We start from the raw sequence: 19289 nt of genomic DNA, 5'->3' as shown, positions 1-19289 counted from the left end.
TGCAGCTTGCTGTTGCTATTCAGTGTGATTTGTTTACGCACTAGACTGGTGGCCTGTGGTCTGATAAGTAGGGCCGCGTTCTGACTGTTAGCACATTTCCATCACTGTAAACTAAATCCGTCCTGGCAGCTGATTACTCTTCTCACCTCCTGAGTCTCGGTAAGACATGCAGTTGCATATGTGCACAGTCCAAGACACATGCAGGGGTGCCTCGGAAAGGCCCCGGCTGCGGGCACCTGGAGCCTCTCTGAGGCATGCTGCGGACGGCTCGCAGTCACTTCGACTTGATTACAGCAGACCCAGAGACACTGTGGCTGTGTCTCCTGCTGCGGTGCGGCTCTGCGATGGGTTTCCATGGTAACCCCAAGGCTCATTCCCCAACTCCAGGTTTTTCAAAAGCGAAAATTTTCGTTTCCATCAAAAGAGCCTTTCTGCTGGGAGATTCAGAGCCACCTCCCCCAGCCAAAGCTGAGGCTGCCAGCTAAGAAGCCCAGCCTGGGGAGCTGGGTGCCAGCAGCCTGTGCTCCCAGAAACTATTTCCACAGGCAATCTGCCCTCATCCTTTGATGGATGCATTTACTCATCACACACCTCGAGCAGGTGCCACGCTGCAGAGTTGGGCTAATGAGGCACATGGGCCACCGGGCTGGGCCCTGGATTAGCCATTCACTCCCTTCACAGGTGATGAGCAGTTTTCTGAGCATCCTTCCACCCTTCTGGAGGCTGCCCACAGTCTGAGCAGCCTCTCTCCCTGCATGTGACCTGTGCCAGGTCCGTCTGTCCATCCAGGCACCCAGGCAAGCCCCTTTCCCACGTGTCCATCTTCAGCAGGACCAGGAGTGGGACGGTGAAGCCCCCAGTGCCACCGCAGTGATAGCAGAGTGCATTAGCCTGTGAAGAGGAGAACCACCACTGCCATGCACTGCCCCATGTGCCAGGACTATGGGGCACAGCAGAGCTGAAGGCTTGTTGGCCCCTGTCATTGCTGAGCTGTCTTGTCACCAGTCCTGACAGCAGCATCTGGCTCCTTGCCCCCTGTGCGCATCTTCGCAGCTGTCCCGATGCATCTGGCCGTTGCATGAGGTCTGGTAGAGATGTGATCATTTTTCTGCCAGCAGACACAATACATTTCCGAACAATAGTCATTGTGCAACTCATCTCTACATTTAACAGAATTTTACAGGCAGAATAAATCTCAGGGCCTTTATAAATCTTGTCACTGAGGTAAGGACTGTGCATCCAGAGCGTCATGTCAAGTAAATCCTGCCCAGCTCTGGGACATATGAGGAGCATTCTGTATTTCACACCTGCTTTGGAGCACATCAGGAGATATATGAAATACAGAAATGAAACCACTGCACTTTAGAAAGATTCCACATTCCCCTCCCCGCACTGTGGTGCTCCAGATTGTCAGCTGGATGGAAAATGAGATTTCTCAGACTAGCTGGGAAGGTCCACCAGGTTTTGCAGTCATTCAGGCCTGAGCTGGAGCAAACGTTCCCCGGCTTTTGCCGCAACTAGGCCAGTGCTGTTGCAGCCAAGAGTTGCATTCTCATTCTGCAAAAGGGTGTGAACAAAATCTGAGTGGTTGAGTCAACTTCATCTGGGCCCAAATCTCCATACGCCCTTTGTGATTCTCTTCGCAGTGCCCAGTCTCACTCTGGCAATTGCCGTGGAACCGGGGTTTTCTGGCAGCTGACAGGGACTGCCAGGACTTTTGGCACTGAGGAAGTAAGGCGCTGCTGTACGAAGCTATTAATTTATCTTTCTAGTTTGCCTCAGCAGTGAGACACCTAGCAGTGTCATCTCCTAAATGAGCATCAGTACATTTCAGAGTTAACTGCACAGAGAGAGAGATGTCTGGAAAAAAAAACACTCCTTCCTACAGATTAACAATAATACTAACAAAAAAATAGCAAGGAACCTGCAGTCCAAGGTGAGCTGCTTGGATGTGTTTTGAACTTGTCACGTCTGCTACAGCTTGCCTGAAACTGTAGGTCTGAGCCTGCAGTCCCAAGCACGTGGGAGCAGCAATACGGGCAGGACAGAAAAGATTTTGTGGGACAAGCCTAGTAGCTGCCTCATAAAAGACTTTTCAAGCATGTCCAGTCTAACGATCTACAATTCCAACAATGCTGTGCTCTGCAGCTAGAAGACAGTCTAATTCTTAATTTTTCCAGCCTGATATCTCCCTTTTGGACAGATACTTGAATAGAATAAATGTTTGGAAATTCAAGCCATTCTACAATTCAGCTTATTAGTTAAGATATAGACTGATCCATATATTGGCTATGTTTATAGGCACTTATGCTTGGAGAAAGGTGAAGGTGGATGGGGAGGAGGACTGGAAAGGGAGCAGAGAGGCTTTTGGAGGGTAGAGATGGCGAGTAGACTGTGGGAGGGAATATCCATGAGTCTCAGCAGGGCTCCCACTGTGACCAGTGGATGTGGTCAAAGCCCACCAGAGCCCTCCTCTGCTGCCTGGTCTGCTTGCTCCAGCTCTTTGTCTTCTGATATCTCGGCTGCTGCCCAAATCAGACTGTAGCCATCTACCTGGGTCTGCCCTCCGGGCACCCTTGTGGCTGTCCAGTCATGTTGCTGTAGTAAGAGTCTGGCCAATGCAACTCGGAGCATTAAATCACAGTGTGATCTCTGGGTTCTTTTCTTCCCTGCCCGCCAGAGCCTAGGTTCTTCCCGAGCTTGTCCTGAAGGGGTGTCAATAATTTTCTCTGCTTTTCACTGCAGAAACCTGACCCTGACTGACACTGAACCTAGAGAGAGGCTCTGGGGTCTTCTTTCACTCTCATTCTCCACCCTGTGCTATCTCTGCTATCTGATGCCATGCAAATATTCCTAGACTCCATAAATGCTTTGCCTTTCTCAGTCCCATCTCTAATTTCCATGGTATATCAGAAAAGAAGAGGTTGACTTTCCTGACTTCCCTGCTGTGCATTCATTTCGACCTGTGAAGGGGAAGTGCAAAGTGTGTACTGAACATGGGCAGATAAAAAGTCTTCACGGACTCAAGGGCAGACTGGATGAGTTCTTAGATGAGAACTCCACAGAGGGTTGCTAAAAACATAGTAATGATGTCTGGCTCAGTTAGTCCCTGAACCACATATTGTGGGAGGCTGACTGATTGTTAGAGAGAAATGTCATACATACTCATCCTATCTTTATTCTCTTCCCTAGCACTTGCTCTGGGCTCTGTTAGGGAGAGGTACTGTGCCAAGCAGCCCTCCGGTGTCACCCAGCCTACCTGTTCCTGTGTCTCGTTCAATAATACCATGGAGGAAATACCCCCAAACCGTCTTATGTAGGAGAAAAAAAAAAAGCACGTGACGTGTGAGGATATGAATTGCCCCCAAACCTTGTCCACAGAAACCTACCATTGCTAAGCAGTGCCTAGTGGTGCCAAGACCTTCCAGATGTGGAAAGCACAAAGGAGCCAAAAGATAAAATAGATGATGATAGAGTTAACTTGCTGATAGCAGGAAGATACTCTCTCACCTACACAGTGCTCTGGAGACTGCTGGCCACCAGCAGGAAAGGCACAGTCAGAAGTCGCTCCAGTAACAGGACAAGAGCATCTACCAAGGCCTAGTTATTCAGCAGTGTGCTGGTTAAATAGTCCTCCACCTCCTGGCCCTTGTTCCCCCTTTTTGTGCGGGAACTCACCCACATTAAAAATGACTGTGTTGTTTGAATGATTATGATTTTTTTTTATTCCAGATCAATGCAGAGAGATGTGCCTAAGGATGGTCCAAGGGTGCGTGTTGCTTCTCATACCATCTTCATGTATTCAAGGGCTGATAGGACGTCCTGGTGTTAGGATTTCTCTCAGTCAAATCTTATTTGAACTGAGCCACATTTTTCTGGAAAAAAAAAGTTTATATGCCAGCAAACAGAAACCACTATAGCCCTAGGGCATATGCTCCAACAGTTAATTGTCCGCACTGCTATGTCTAGTCTGAATTTGCCAAGTTGCTACTTCTAGCTCTGGATCTTTTTCTGCTTTGGTTTCTAGACCAAAAAGCCTATAATCAAAGTTTTATCCCCCAGCAAGCCCTTACAGACTGATCAAATCTCCGCATCACCTCTTTTTTTTAAGCTGGACATTAAAATTCAGCATTTATCTGCATGCATTTCGGCTCCATTTGCTTTGTCAGGTGAAGCTGTGCTGAATGGAGGAAGGATTAGTTGGAGGAGTTTGACAGGGCTGCCGCTGTGATAGGAAAAGGGTTAGTTTACGTTGTGGGACCATTGCAACACTGGCTCTGAAGTAAGTGCCAGCAGTGGTGCACAGACTGGATGCAGGCAACACACCTGGCTGAGGTGCCCAGGGTCAGTGCAGGGACCGCAGAAGCGATTCCTCCACGGGTGTCCTCACGGCAAGGCTGGCTGAATGAGTCTGGTGGTCCATGTAGTGTAGACCAAAGGTAAGGGGCTCCCAATGACCCCATTTGACCTAGACGTGTTTCGCCTTTGCAAAGAGCAGGATTTGGCTGTTGTCTGGGTGTGTGCACGTGCTCCATTCCCAGAGCATTTTGTAAGGGCAAATGGCTAGGAGGCAGTAAGCACGAGTGTCAGCACACACTCGATGGAGGAACGATTGGGAGGAGGCAGAGCTGGAAGAGGTTTCGGAGCAGAGATGAACTCCCATCGCATCTGCCACTGGAATCCCCTCCTGCCCTCCTACACACCCTGCAGTGTTGACCTTTTCTTGCTCTTAAACTTGTCAACATGACCCTTTCGCTGATCTAGGAATGATTTCCCCTTGATATATGACAGGTTCTTGGGAATGTCAGTTTTTTCTCTTGTTTATTTTTTTGCCCGGCAATTAACTGAATTTCAGTGACTCCTTCCATTCAGCTGAAGCTGTGCACTGTGAGCTCACCTGCCAGTGCCAATTTGATCTGGATTCTGTCTGAATACATGATCATATTTCTGTCAAATTTGCAACAGCAAAACACATGCTATTTATTCTGACTTTATCCTCGGTACAGACTGACTGTAAAAGGGCAGAAAATACTGAGTACGGCAGGAAGTTTGCTGGGGAAAAGCAAATTCCACTGAATGCTTTGAACAACTGAACCATCTGAGTGAGTTTGTACTGGATTAAGGCTCTGCAAGCAGCAGTGATGGTGGTCCACTATTGGGCACTGACATCAGATATGCCATCTTACAAAGCCATCTTACCTCAACAGCAAATGCTGAACTGCAGAACTTCCTGGATGTTGTTGCACTGCAACATATGTACGAGCAAGAGGTGTTGTCTGTGCAGTTGCTGGCTTTTTATAGAGCCTAGGCATGAAAAAATTTGTGAGGCAGAGGTAAGAACTGGGAAAAGGCCGTTAGATGAAGGGGATCCTGCCCACTTTCCTACAAGTAAGCAACTGGAGGGGGTCTCCAAATTCTGCCCTGCAAGGAGAGTGTCCATCTTCCCAATGGCTCTGCTTCGGCAGAACTCCAGGACAGCAAATGTTTCTTCGAGAATCATCCCTCATCACCTGAGAGAGGCTAAACAACTTTTTGAAAGCTCTAGCTTTCTGCAGCTGCCCCAGGAACTAGATATGGTTTTCAATTCCCTGCATATATCTCACCTCCCCCAACACCTTCATGCATTGTACCACCCTGCCTGGCATGAGCCCCAGAACACAGCCACTGAGCAATCCCTGAAGGGACAAAAAAGGCAAAGTCCTCCATCCGCACCCTGCCAACAATTGGGCACTTCGCACTGCTCCAGCCCCCAGTATCATCCCCTCTGGTAGACTCCTCAGCGTATGTCTCCTACCTCCTCCCCGCTATGCAAGAAGACAACCTGCCCTCCTGGAGAGCAGAGGGCTGGCCAGAGCTGCCCCAGAGAAGGGAGGAACCATGTTTCCTCCCTGAGCAATTCCAGAGAGAGGCTGATCTGGGAAAGAGGCATTACAAACTCACTGGTATTTTGTAAAACTTAATATCCTGGGCAGCACTGGGGATGGGAGCATAGTCAAGCACTTTTAGCACTGATGCAACCCAAGAAAAAAGCATCTTATTTGGACAGAAAAGGACTGGACACATCCTCCAGCTGCAAGGATGGCAGCAAGATGGTCAGGATTTCCAGGCTTACAGCCCTGTACCTTGCAAGGGCACCCAGGTCAGCAAGCACCCTGTGGCCTCAGGGAGAAAGCTATGAAGTTCCCTGAAAGAGCTGAGACCTGTACTGTGTTGCTCATGGTGAGTACTATGAGGTGGCAGTGGCCACAGGAGGAATGGCTCCACTTTGCCTTGGTCTGGCGGAGGTAGGGGCAGCCGCTTCCTTCAACCCCTCTGAGCAGGCACCGCTGGGAGAGCATTGCAGAGGGCAGTGCGAGGCCAGGCGGCGAGCCAGCAGGTGAGGGACCTAACACACAGCCTGACTGCTGAGAAGAGCAGTGGGCAGACGCTCAGCCAGAAACAGAGACAGGGAGAAAGAGATCCAGAGGGCACCACGGAGGGTTTCTGGAAATGACTGAAAACTGCTAGACTGAGAACATGCCTAGAAGAAAGTATGAAGCCCCCCTGGACGGTGGGCAGGGGAAAGGTTTCCTTACAATCTCTCTTATTTTTATTCTATCTTATTCCAGCAAAGCAGAATTCTCTCCATTTCAGAAGTCTTCTTGTGCTACTTTGTGTTCTGCTAAAACCTGACTTTAAAAAGCATCAGATAGTTCTCCCTCCAAATATCTGGCCAGCTCGGGGCCCTGCACAACACTCTCCTGATTACAAGCAAATGCAAGGTGCTGAAATGGATACCCCAGCCTGGGGCATGCTGTGACATGGGTCAGGCTCTAGGTATTTTCTTTCCAGACAAGTCTGTCAACTAGCAATGATACATCATTCCTCCTTACTTTCTAATTCCTCCTCTGATGGATGCAGCCAGCCCTTCTCCAAACCTGACATTTATAGCACCAGTTTTCTCTGGGTATAAATATAACCTGAATGCGTTGGAGTAGCAGGAAAATCGTTTAAATGTTCCCTTTGACAGCAAGTTTGAAGATTGCTGACACTAAAACCACTTACTTATATTGTTCTGTATCATCCTGCACTCAGCCTTCAATCATCCTCATTACAGGTGTGTCAGGCACTTTGCACAGGGCCTCATGCATGAGCTCACCCTCTCCTGCCTGCTGCCCATACCATGACACATCCTAGAAGCCCAGAGACCCTCATACTTCCACTTTAAATAGAGAGCACACCTAGTAGCCACACCAATGGATGAGCCTGCAAAGTCATGCCAAAGTCATAGGGTGAACAGACACATGTACACAGAAACCTAAGGGTGAGCGTGAGGTGGGTGGATAAGAGGTGCCTTATGCACAGATATACTCTCCAGTGTATGTAAACCTTTGACCTATCTTAGTGCAAATTGGGGAAGCCAGAAACTCTAGTTGCTTTTGGTACCAGTCTTTCAGACCGCACCCTTAGCAAAATGGCACATGTCTGCATGTGATAGGGTTTAATTTGGATTTAATGTACCTAACATGCAGATAGACAATCTCCAAATCCAAACGTGCATCCAGCGTCCCTTGGCCTGTCTCTACTGTCTGACTGGATACCTTGTGGTCTGGCTCAGAGCAATAGAAGTGGAAGGTCCAGCATGCAAGTAACGTGAGCACCTGGGAACGAGCAACAAATGGACAGGGACCCAATTCTCCCCTCCATGGGCAGCAGTAGGTGATGGCTGACATTGTGAGTGGCAGGGCAGGGCAGAACTGCGAGTTCCAGCACGACTGTCGCCAGCAAGGGCTGCAGACTTGCGGCGCTCTGGGAAGCTCAGCCTTGGGAAGGGGCTACAGTGTTGTCTGCAGAGGAGCCAGTGCTGCGTTGCTTGGGGGCTGGCCACCCTGCCTGCTCCAGAGCAATACAAAGACAATGTTAGTGTGAATGTGTGCAGAACCTGTCATGGGATGCAAGCAAATCCCTGTCACCAGTCTGCCCTGCAAGATGTCTTACCCTTGCCATGACAGAAATGAAAGCAGAACAGCTCATTCCACCGGGATATTAAAACAGCCCTCAGGCAACTGGTCTCTAGGAGGAGGTTCCTCCACTACTTCATTTCCCAAAGCTTGTCACTACATGAGGCGGTGGGGAGCGGTGGGGGGGGAACTGCAAATACTGAAAAAGGAGCGGATAACTAACAGACAACATGGCAGGCAGCAACACATTACGCTGACGCACTAGCTTCTACAGACATGAGTCGGTGATGAGACAAGTACAATGCTTTAAAAGCTGGGCAGAGAGATGAGCCCTCAGGTACTATGTATTCTTGTGACTGAAACAAAAGCTAGTCAGGCTATGATATGCGACGGGAATCCAAAGATCTTAAAAAACATGAGGATAAATGCATTTCCCTGCACATCCACAATAGCTTTCTGGGCCAAACGAATGGGACCATGGCGCTCTCAGGGCTCACACAGGAGAAATGTTGAAGGATCTCAGCCAGAATCATCCAGAGGTGTGGAATACGAGAGTGAAAACACGGTGGGGGAAAGAGTTCTAAAAGATACAGACGTTAAAGAAAGAGATTGTGATGAAAAGGGGTGCCAAACACATGGCAACACAGCACAGAATATGAGCATTTCATGGAAAGTTTGCAGCAAGCTGCTCTGCAATTAAATAGATCAGGCTGGGCTCTGCTGTCACATGTTGCTATACTAGCCATGACCTAAAGAAATGCATTTTTCCTTTCTAAGTCACAAGACAATGAAAATGGATGTGCTTCTTCCCTAACACAAAACTGGCCACGTGGTGAGCTGATTGCAGATGCAGCTGGAGCGTGGCCTCTCCAGGCGGTGACCCTAGTGCAGCCAGGCTGCTGGGGTTGGGTCCTTGGATGCATTGGAACTGCAGTACAGTCGGGCACTTCTTTCCTAGGAGGAGATCACTCAACATGTGTCCTTGTCCCTGGTGATGCCAGGTGATGTTCTCTCCTGTAAACAATAAGGAGAGATGACATATGCTTTGCTTTCTGCTTGGCTGGTTCTAAAGCATTCTGTGGTTAATCCTCTGCTGAGGTGACACACGGCACATTATGGGCCAGAATCAGAGGTGACATGAATGGTGGTGTAAGTGACACGTTGGTGAGTCGGGGTAAGTGAGTGGAAGGTGGTGTAAAAATCAACATTACTGAGATGCCAGCGAGCAGGGAGAGGCTGGGCAGTAGGGCATCCAACCACCTGGAGAACAGGAGAAGAAAATGCAGCACATACAGAGCTGCTTTTCTGGCAAACGCCTGCCAACACCCAGCACTGATTCCTTTCCGGGATGTAAAATAAGCAGAGTACCAATATGCACAGCTAATTTCATCCTTGAGGAGGAAGGTCGGGGAAAACTCTTGACCACCACACTTTAAATGGCAAGGTGAGATCCCACTTAGCCCGCCCATGCTTCAGCCTCAGCAACAGAAGAATGAAGAAGGCTAGTTTAGCAATTCTCTGGTGCTCAATGTCCTTCTCCCCAGAGTCACTCTTTACACTAGGGCCTACCACAATACTACTGCAAAAAGTGTCCGTTCAGCAAGGCTGTAGCAGTCCCTGTCAGGTGGCCCCATCAAGGGCACTTGATTATTGACCCTGGCTTCAGTGGTTTCTCCTTACACAGTCTTTTAGACAAATCTGTCATACTGGTTTAAAACCAGCCAGATTTTGTGTTGCGGTTTTCTTTAGCTAAAAAACTTCACAGCCTACATAACCTTATAGAGAAGACTTTGCACAGAACCTTATTAGCGTTCCTAGACTATTCTGCATGAAAGTGATATTATCACTGGTCTTCTCCTTTTGTGATTTTTTCCTTCCTTTGCTTATGGCAGCTCATGCTAAATGCTGCTTTAACCCATATTCTTGTCTCCCCATGTATACATCCCCATATACAATCAGAAAAATGCACAGCTCCTTTTATCACAAGGATGGTTTATCCACTCAAGCTACAGCTACATGCGCATAGTCACTCTTCTCCTTGTAAGCCCTCCTCCACAGACTAGTGGCAGCATACAGGGAAAATTCAGGTATTGCTTATTCTTCTGGGTGGGAGGTAGAGCCATGCCACCTTCGTCCAGCACACTCTGCACCCTCCTGGACACTGTTTTGCTCTGATTTCCTCCAATGGGTTTACAGAGCAGATCCTGGCACAGGACTTTCTGTCAAGCTCAAGGAGAGCTCTACCATCTCTGGAGAGTCAGCGCTGTCTTCTCTCTAGCCTGCAGGGCTGGTGCTGACTCTGCTCTCAAGCTGGAAGAGGATAGACTAGCAAGTCTCAGCTAGGGGAAAAGCATGGGTGCATCTTTAGTTACTAGAGTGGGATGCAAGGATGGGAATCTGAGAGTAGTCTGAGAGACCCGCATCCTTTCAGGTATATGTCTAGAATCGCAGCATAATGTTTGGCCCAGAAGACTCGTAGGCTAAGCCCTCACTTGTGCCAGAACGAGCAGCCTTGGAACAGAGAGCTCCTCACAAAGTTCAGCACAGGCCACGAGCCAGGAGTGGGTTTGAGATGGGCGGACAGCCCAGCTGTGTGCAGGGCACTAGCAGAGTAAGCACAGAAGTTCTTGGGGCTCTGCAGCTTCCAGAGAAGGGTCTTACTTATCTGGCCAGGGCCTTGGGGAAGCTGCACAACACAGACCTTGTGTTCCCCAGGGATATCTAATTCAGATATTACCAGGAGGGCAAAGAGGGAAGAAGGCCTCGAGCTGGATGGATGCAAATCACAGAATCACAAAATGGTTAAAGTTGGAAGGGACCTCTGGAGATCGTCTAGTTCAACCCCCCTGCTTAAGCACAGGATTGTGCCCAGATGGCTTTTGAATATCTCCAAGGAGAGAGACTCCACAACCTCTCTGGGCAAGTGCAAAGTACAGGTGCTCACCTGCAGCAGCAGAGCTGCCTCAGGGGGCACACTGTGAACCAGATAAAGGAACTATGCTTGCTAAAATACACACTGCCAAAAAAGGGGCAGAAATGAGCACCAGGAAGTCACCTAAGATGATGTCACTGTCAGGGACTTTGTAGCATGAAGCCACAGCCTCCAATGCCTTCTAGGTACCAGCTGCACCCAAAGCATGGCTGCCGTATGGTGCTGAGCCTGCTGTATCACAGCATACAGGAGCCTCCAGCATCGAGACGTGGCTGCTCCTCACTGCTGGGACACCCTGGCTCTCCCAGGGCTGAGGTGTCACCTTGCTGTTGCATGGTATCCTGGGATCTGGACAGCAGAAACCACCAGCTCAGGGACATCAGTGAATTAAGCTTTCTTTTCTCCCTCCTGGGAACACCTCATCACCTCTGTTCCCTACCTGCACTCCTTCCTGATGTAGTGGAAGATAAAATCCATGTGAGACTCTGACTGGAGCTTTGAGACGTTGGGGGGGGGGGGCAGTTTTATTGCTAGATTAATAATTTAATAGGACAAAATGAAATTTCCAGCATTGAGAATTTGAGAGATTTGCACAGAGCTGAGGTTGCCCACTTTCAGTCTGACAAACTGATTGATGGCTGCTTACATCCTACAGCTGTCAATCATATTTGTGCTCCCCACCTCACCCCCTCAAGCCCTTTTGTGTCTGCTTACCCCCCACCTTTTTGAGGCAGACCCTCCGCAACCACAGTTCCATCCCCCACAGATGAGGAAAAAGTGTGTATTTCCCAGCATCCAAGCTTGTGAAAAGCTGGATACTGGTGCTCCTGAGGTCTGGTATCTTGGCCAAGAAGCTTGGGCACTGGGAAGGGGACAATTCACAGCCAAGATGATTTACCTGGATGAATTAATCAAATCCAGCATCAGTTACTTTCTCAGCCCTCTGACACTGTGTGCATGTATGGCTGCGTGCAGCTGTGGGTGAATGCATGTATACAAACACAGGCCACATACAGGAGATTGGCACAGCTCTCTGATAATAAATTGGGCAAAGAACAGCAAGAAAAGGAAAAAATCCTGACTTTGATGTGCACACTTACACTCTAACTTCCATCTCCATCACAGCATGCATCGCAGAGTGGCCCTCCCCAGCCTGTTCCATGCTCTGCACAGATGAGGATGGGTAGTGCAATAGCAGAGAAAATTGATTGCACTGGAAAAAAGTGAAAGGTGTATATTGGGTGGAAAACTGGGGTGACTTGTTCCCATCAGAAATTTCATGATTCATTGCCATGACTCCAGAGTGAGAGGCTAGGTGCCACTGCCAACATCGTTCGAAAATTCGGCTTAAGCAGAAGCAAAGAAAATAACAAGGGGCTCAAGAGAAGGTACAGTAGGCTCCCAACTCCTCATTAGGGTAGAGCAAGGCACCTCATTTCAACCTGGTAAATGGGAATACTTTGTTAGTTAACTGAGTGTTATGCCATGTAACTCACTGCCACAGGAAATTACCTGCAGCAGATCTAACCCCAGAAAGTCAGGCCACAGGGCTGTAAAGGCTGGAGAATTCAGCTCCCAACAGACAGTGTCAGCTCGTTTCTTTCACGGGTGAATGATGATTCATCATAAGAGAAATTTGGTTTCTTAATCCCACTCCTCCTACAAGCAGGCAATTTGGGAGCTCACTGCTATAGTGCTAGAAAGACGCTACCAATTTCCAGCTTGATTTTCACGGTCCCTTCATCTCCATTTGGTGCCATACCAGTACTCTCCTTATATGGTACTGGGGTTTATTTTCCCCATATTATAAACAGCAGCTGAATTCCTGCTTAGCTGCTCTGAAATGTTGCTGTGAAAATCAAGAATATGGGAAGACTTATCAGAAGAGAAAAATATCAGAAGGACTAATGCCTGGCTCAGGAGCTCCACAGTCACTAAATAACAACATTCCTCCTGCCAGGCAGGAGCGTATGGCAGTGACAGGCCTTGCGAGACTATGGGCATTACCAGGAAAACACAACTGCCAGCCAAGCAAAGGAAAGGCCATGTAAACCTCTTCTAAGAACAACTTTAAGGTCTTTCCAGCCCTCGACAAGGTGTCTGTGCTTAGGAAGGGGCTCCGCCGAGAAGCCCACGTGCTCTGCACTGCTCAGTTCTCCGTCACTCAGGCATCGGGCAAGGGGTTCTGCCAAAGCCCGGGCTGCATCTGGAGGGAATTCACCTTCAGCAACCTGCACGCTCAGTTCCTTCAGTCAGAAGACAATTTATATTGTATCATGTGGAGGTAAGAAGGCCCAGGCACTGAGTTCAGCCAAAACCCTTTTGGGTCGTACTCCCAATGGGATGCTCCTGGCACATTATTCCTCTCGGTGGTGGCTCTCATGCTTTTTAGCTGGTGGAGATGGCACCAGGAAGTTTTATAGTAGGCTTGTGTGCATGTATGTGCATGCATGTAATGAAACAGCGATTTAAAAGGGCAGTATCATACAAAACAAGGCTGTATATGTTATTCATTATCAAGATTGCACTAACAAGATAAGAACATTTAGCTACTAAATGTTGGAAAGCCAAAAAAAAAAAAAAAAAAAGGCCGCTCCCGTGTAAAGGAGTCGGTAACTTTCTCCTACAACCACCTTTTGCGCTCAGCCCAAATTGCCACACAGTTGCATGTCGCTCTTAAGATTAAGCCAAAGAAGAATTTTTAGAGACTTACAGATCTTTGGTGGGGTTGGCTGCCGCTATCCCCATGGGAAGAGCCAGCCCTTTTCCTCATGCAGGTACAGAAGGCAGCCGGGAAACAGTCAGTCTGTGGTTAGGGTGAAGCAGGACAGGCTGCCAGCATCCTGACTGAGGTACCTGGATATCAGCTGCCTAAGTCTGAGTGAATTACCCTAAGGTCTTCTCACGGTCACAGAGCCCTGCCTGAGGGTGATTACAACCCAAACCAAGAGAGGTCAGAGGAGAAACCCTCTGGAGGGGCTGCTCTCGCGCCACTGACTCTAACAGGAACCTTAGATGTTTCCCTTTTAGATGCCTAAAGGCAGATAAATCACAGCCCGTGTGTCCAGTAGCGCACTAACCAGTAGCTCTCTGCCTCTGTTTCCCCACTGCATTCTATGAATAACGACTGAAGCTTCCAGCAAATATTTCCTAATTCAGCAAAATTTCAATATGTAACTGTTTCATTTCCTGGAACCAAACCGAAAGACGCTTTTGAGCCTGCTGCTGGGTCATCATTTTGCTTCATCTGAAACCAGGATTTCCAGCTGAGGGCTCCCAAGCCAGGACCGCCTGTGTCCATGTGCCTAGACTAATGTGACAGACACCCCAGGGCCAGCCACTCCACAACTGTCAAGGTCTACACTACAGAACAGCTAACCATATATATGCCCTCAGGCAGACCTCAAATATTAAATTCCCCTGTGTAACGGAGTTTCCAGCTTTAATAATTATATTTATCCAGTTCAGCAAAGGCCCTTGAAATCTTCTGATGGAAAGTGCATAATTTAAGTGCGAGGGACTTGTATTGTTGTTAGTGGTTAGTGGTTAGATCTGTGCCAGGTCTGCTCTCCTTTAACATCTTCATCTGATCTGAAAGAGGGAGGGTAAAGAACATGTTAATTAAATTTGCAGAGGATATGAAATGGGAAGGTGCTGCAAATCCTGGTGAGGACAAAGAGCTAAAAGATAATGCACTGGGAAAGAGAGGTCAGACATAGGAAGGAAATAGCCAAATGAAATTCATTCTGAACAAATGCAAAGTAATCCAGCTGGGGAAATACAATTTAACACCATGGAGACTGGGAAAGAGACATTTGGAAAGTAGTAATACTGAGTGGCCTAAGGGACAACAAATTACATTGGGATTTGCAGTACATTATGGTGGACTGCAGGGCAGGAGGTTGTACACAGACATCTTTCGGGCTTATCTGAATAGGCAGAAAGGTAGATTTTCTGTTTTCTTGCTTGAGGTCTGATTATGGGTTATGATACCTTTGCACGCTAAAAGTGTGAGCTGCTACAAGGGCAAAAGATCCCACCGCTTAAGCAAATAATTTGGGGAGGTTTGTGTTTGAGACAGCCCAGGTCAATTTGGGGCTACAGCAGGATCTGGGATCTGCAAGAGCACTCAAAGGGTCCCCTGACATTCCCTTCTCCACTGCGTTCCCACTCTCAAAGCCCCACACTTGGACGGGACGCTGGAGCTGGGGGAACACCAGCGCCAAATGCCTCAGCTCTGTGCTGGGGAAATCTCCCACAGCACCTATCCAGGCTTTTGTTACTGGCTCCATCATGTCTGCATGCCTAAAAGAGGCAGGAATTGGGAAGGGCACCCAGTGCAAGCGCACTGCAGAGTCCTGATAAGAGTCTCCGGAGTACAGCGCAGAGCAGTTCCTATAACATTTAACAGTGCCCTGTAAACCCACGCCACAACCATCACCATCTCTCACCCTGTAGCCACAGCATCAACACTTCCACCATCACCTGCCGAGTAAGTCTGCCGCTAACACTCTCACATTACCTCCTCAGTAACCCTGGGACCTCCTCCTCCATCACCTCCCACCCTGTCATCGTGGCACCTACATCCCTGGCATTGCCTGCCCTGTTATCACAGTACCAACATCTAGCATCATCTTCCCTGGAGCTCTCTCATCAGTTCTGAGCTTATCTTAGCTTGGGACCAGCTGCACCCAGGGCATTGCTTGCATTCGGGTTGTGGCACTATGCTGTCCCCATGGCTTCTCCCAGGAGATGGCATAGCTACCCCGAGGCCTAGTCCCCTGCAGCTCTGGGACACCATCTGACTTTTGACTCTAGGGGCCACTTCTGCTGGACCCCAGTTTTGCTGCATCCTGTACTCATCCCTCCTCAGATCCGATTCCCTCCTGCCCCGATAGTGCAGTGCGCTATTACTCTGGCATTGCGTCTCTCTAAGCTAGCAGGGGCCCACCCTGCCTTTGTTCTCCTTGGGCTGTGCTCCCCATCCTTCTCGGGTATGCGAATATCACATGCCTGCCCGGGACCCTGGGGAGAGGGAAGGAAGCGTCCCAAGTTAACGGCTGCCACTCAAGGCCTTCCCACTCCCTGAGTGCGCCAGTGCACCTGGGACATTGTGCGCGTTATGGAGCTGCAGGTGCGATAGGAGGACGAGCACCGCAGGGCGGATGCTGCTGCTGCTTCCCAGCATCGGTCTTGCAGAACCCCAGTTGCTCCCATCACGCATAGGCAGCCATGCAGAGCAGACAGCTCTATGTAAGACATGCAGCAAGTTTCCAGGAAATCATGCTATCTTCAAAGAGAGGTTGGCACGAATATTTCAGTGCAGCTGCTTGGCCCTAACCACCGCATGATTTTGCGGGGAAGAGTCGTTACAGGAGCATCTGTGGCCAGGTTTGCTGGGTTGGGCCAGTCCTACGGCTAGTGTCAGGATTGAGGACGAGGGTAACAGCCCTGGCCGTGATGTGTACAGCACCACGCCCCGCACACCACGGGACCCAGTCTTTCCCTTCCCCAGCCCCATATCCTGTTCCTGCCCACCAGGAGATACCACCCGGGGGCCCTGCTCCTGCCAGCATGCTGGGGCTCCCTGCCTTACACCCCGCACAGCGGGGCCCAGGAGTCCCCGCTCCGGCCCCGCACCAAGCCCCAGGGAGACGCCTGGCTCCTGCCTTCGCTTCCATGCGCATGCCGGGGCCCAGGGCTGCGCACGGCCCGTCGCTCTTGTTCTGTAGACAAGTTTCCTTGCCAAAGTCGCAGCTTGGCAGCTCGGGCTGCAGCCCATCTCCAGCCCCATCCCCCCCGCCCCCCAACCCACGGCCGCCGCGTGCGGCTCCCGACTCCCGTTCATCACCCTTCGCTTAACGCACAGCTCCCGTCTCCCCCCGCCGCTGCCCGGGGCCTCGGGGGCTGCGCCGCCTGGCAGCTCCTCAGCGCGTGAGAAAAGGCGGCTCGTGAGCCGAGCCACACGTCCGTGCCCAGCGCGGGGACGCGGGGAGCGGGCGGCAGGGGCAGGCGGCAGGGCTGGGGCCGGCGGCGGGGGGACGGGACCGATGCACCGTTCATTAGCCTCACTCTGCCTGTCCTAATTGCCTGTTCAGGCTGAAACAATTGTGTTAGAGGCTGCTCTGCCTAATTATTATTGTTCTTCTAAAAATAATGGGGGAGGGAGAGGAGGGCGGACGAGAAGAGAGGAAGGGAAGAGCGAAGCGCAGAGCGGGAGGGAGCAGCAGGGCAGAGGAGAGGGGAAAGCGGGAGGGGAGAAGGAAAAGGGATGCAGCAGCTTGCGGGCTAAGTGACTTGTTTAATGACTGCGAGCTCTGAGGCTGGTAGGAAATAAACAGCTCTGAAATTGGTTAGCCCGCACCCGTCCTCCTGCCGCTCCCGCTCGCTCGCACCGCGTTTATTTCCGAGCGATCACAGGGAGAATAAAAACCCATCTAGTGTAATAGAGGGAGAGGATTTAATCTGCGTGCCTGGGACTTCAGGAAACGGCAAACATCGATCCACGCCGGTGGGGAAAGAAAAGAAATTTACAGACCAATAAAAGTATATTAAAAAAAATGTCCCCTGCCCTTTCGGCGGGGGGGGGGGGTGCTGCGGGGCTGCGGCGTGCCGCGCGTGAGGCTGGCCGCGGGGAAGGAAGCCCACGCGTGTGCCGCCGCCGCGGCGCTGGTCCTAAGGGGCTGCGCTGGCTTGGAGCGGGGCGGGGGGCGGCGAGCAGCCCCAGGCGCTCCCCACGCTCGCCCGGGGGGGCCGCGGGGGGGGGGCCGCGGAGCGGAGGGGGCTGCCAGCCAGACTTACACTTAAGGAATTAGCTCTGCATCATTTGGAGTTTTCTGCTCTACTAATTTTCGGTCCGCTCCTCATTTGCGTCTTTTAGCCCACGGTTTTTAAAGGGGCAGCGCCCCGGAGGGCGGCCGTCGCCACCTGCCTCTCGTGGCACCCAGCGCTAAAAGTGACCCCCCCGCCCCCCCGCCGCCCCGCGCACAGAGCGCAGCCCCGCCGCTTCCCACCCACCCACACCTCTCTTCTGGCCAGCTCTCACCCCCCCTCTCAACAAAAAAAAAAAAAAGGCAGATTTTGCCCTCTCTCCTCCAGCAATCTCTTCCCTTCCTGTGGGCTGTGTGTCATGTTTCCTTCCCTTGCCAGCCTTCCCACGGCACCCGCGACCTTCCTGACGTGCTGCTGCTGCCTCTGCCAGCCAGCACATCACCTGCTGACACACTCACATACCCAAAACCTGCTGAGGAGACCTTAGTCACTGGGCTCTGCAAACAAATCCGCCTGGCTCCGACTTTGCCCTTTAATGTTTGCTTTTGGCTAACACTGGAGGTCTCAGTCTGTGCTGGCCTGTCGGTTGATGAAAACTAAATTTCAGTCTTTTGTTGACTGACAGTGCACTTTAGACTTTCAGCAAGGGGAGAACGAGAGAATATTTGGTAAGAGGTTTATGTTCACTTTGCACGGCTCACTACCCATTCCCTCTTCCATGCACTCATCCAGGGAGAGAATGGGTTAAAATATTGCCCAGGGCTGGGAGAACAGGGAAGTGGGGTGTGTTTATACCTATTACTTAACCTGATGTGCTTGGCCTTTATCACTGCACAGAGCAATCTATCTACCTGCAAACAGCTCAGACCTGAGAGCACCCCAGTTCCCTGCTGTCACAGCCTCCATCCCCGGCAGGTTCTCGGACACCCCTTCTTCTCGCCCTGCCTGAGCGGGCACCCGGCTGCTCCTTGTGCACCGATCCAGGGTGTGCAGAGAGCTGTGCAGAGACAGGGCCGAGAGCAGAAACATCTTTGGCACGACCCCAAGAGGCACAAGGATTAAAGCACGTCAGGCTGCTGCTCTGAAGAGGCCAGAACTGGCAAAAATGGTCCCTGATATGGCCAAGAAACCCCTCCTTCCTCATCCCCATGTCCCTCCCCACATTGCTCCTGCCTTTTATGGTACAATTGCTTGCAGTACTGCCTGCTGGAAATGCTGCCAAAGGATGAAAATGCCTTTCCTGCAGCTTTCTTCTTCCCAGGGCCTCTGCACCTGCCAGACTGGGGTGTCTCTGCTCTCAGTGCCTGGCTGGTGAGGTGGCATCCAGTCCCCTGTGGTACCAGCTACAGCAGTGTTAAGCTGCCACAGGCACATCAGTCCTGTCTTCGGCCCTCTGCGCTAGCTCCATCCCTTTCTTATTCTGAATTGACATCTGGTGAAGTGAAGGGACCAATCCCAGCTCCACTGAAGACAATTCTTCAGCCATCAAACTGTGGGCACGGTGGCACTTTTGGGAGAGTGCAGATGACAAAGCCCAGAAGGGGTGGTGTGAGTGTCTGGCAGTAGGAAGGTAGGATCCCTGCAAGGTAGATGCATCCAGAGGTTGTCTTACTTACATTTTTGCCTTTCCACCATGAGAACAAGCT

The 19289-nt window shown here is 50.6% G+C and overlaps 1 long non-coding RNA gene across 2 annotated transcripts; it reads right to left on the bottom strand.

Annotated features, from left to right (window-relative positions):
- Positions 1-3721: 3721 nt before the first annotated feature.
- On the bottom strand, positions 3722-17809 carry LOC104154023 (uncharacterized). Of its 2 annotated transcripts, none has more exons than XR_011143888.1 (4): positions 17674-17809; positions 13586-14463; positions 5200-8954; positions 3722-3875 (listed from the first exon to the last, which is right to left on the bottom strand). It is a non-coding gene; the product is annotated as an uncharacterized lncRNA (long non-coding RNA). The 2 variants fall into 2 exon arrangements; XR_011143889.1 differs by having other exon boundaries at positions 5200-5304.
- Between the last annotated feature and the right edge of the window lie 1480 nt (positions 17810-19289).

This window comes from Struthio camelus, chromosome 13, assembly GCF_040807025.1.
Source record: "Struthio camelus isolate bStrCam1 chromosome 13, bStrCam1.hap1, whole genome shotgun sequence".
In the NCBI taxonomy this organism is placed as follows: Eukaryota; Metazoa; Chordata; class Aves; order Struthioniformes; family Struthionidae; genus Struthio; species Struthio camelus.
Note: the sequence above shows the minus strand (reverse complement) of the source record. Positions and strands in the feature narration are given on the sequence as shown.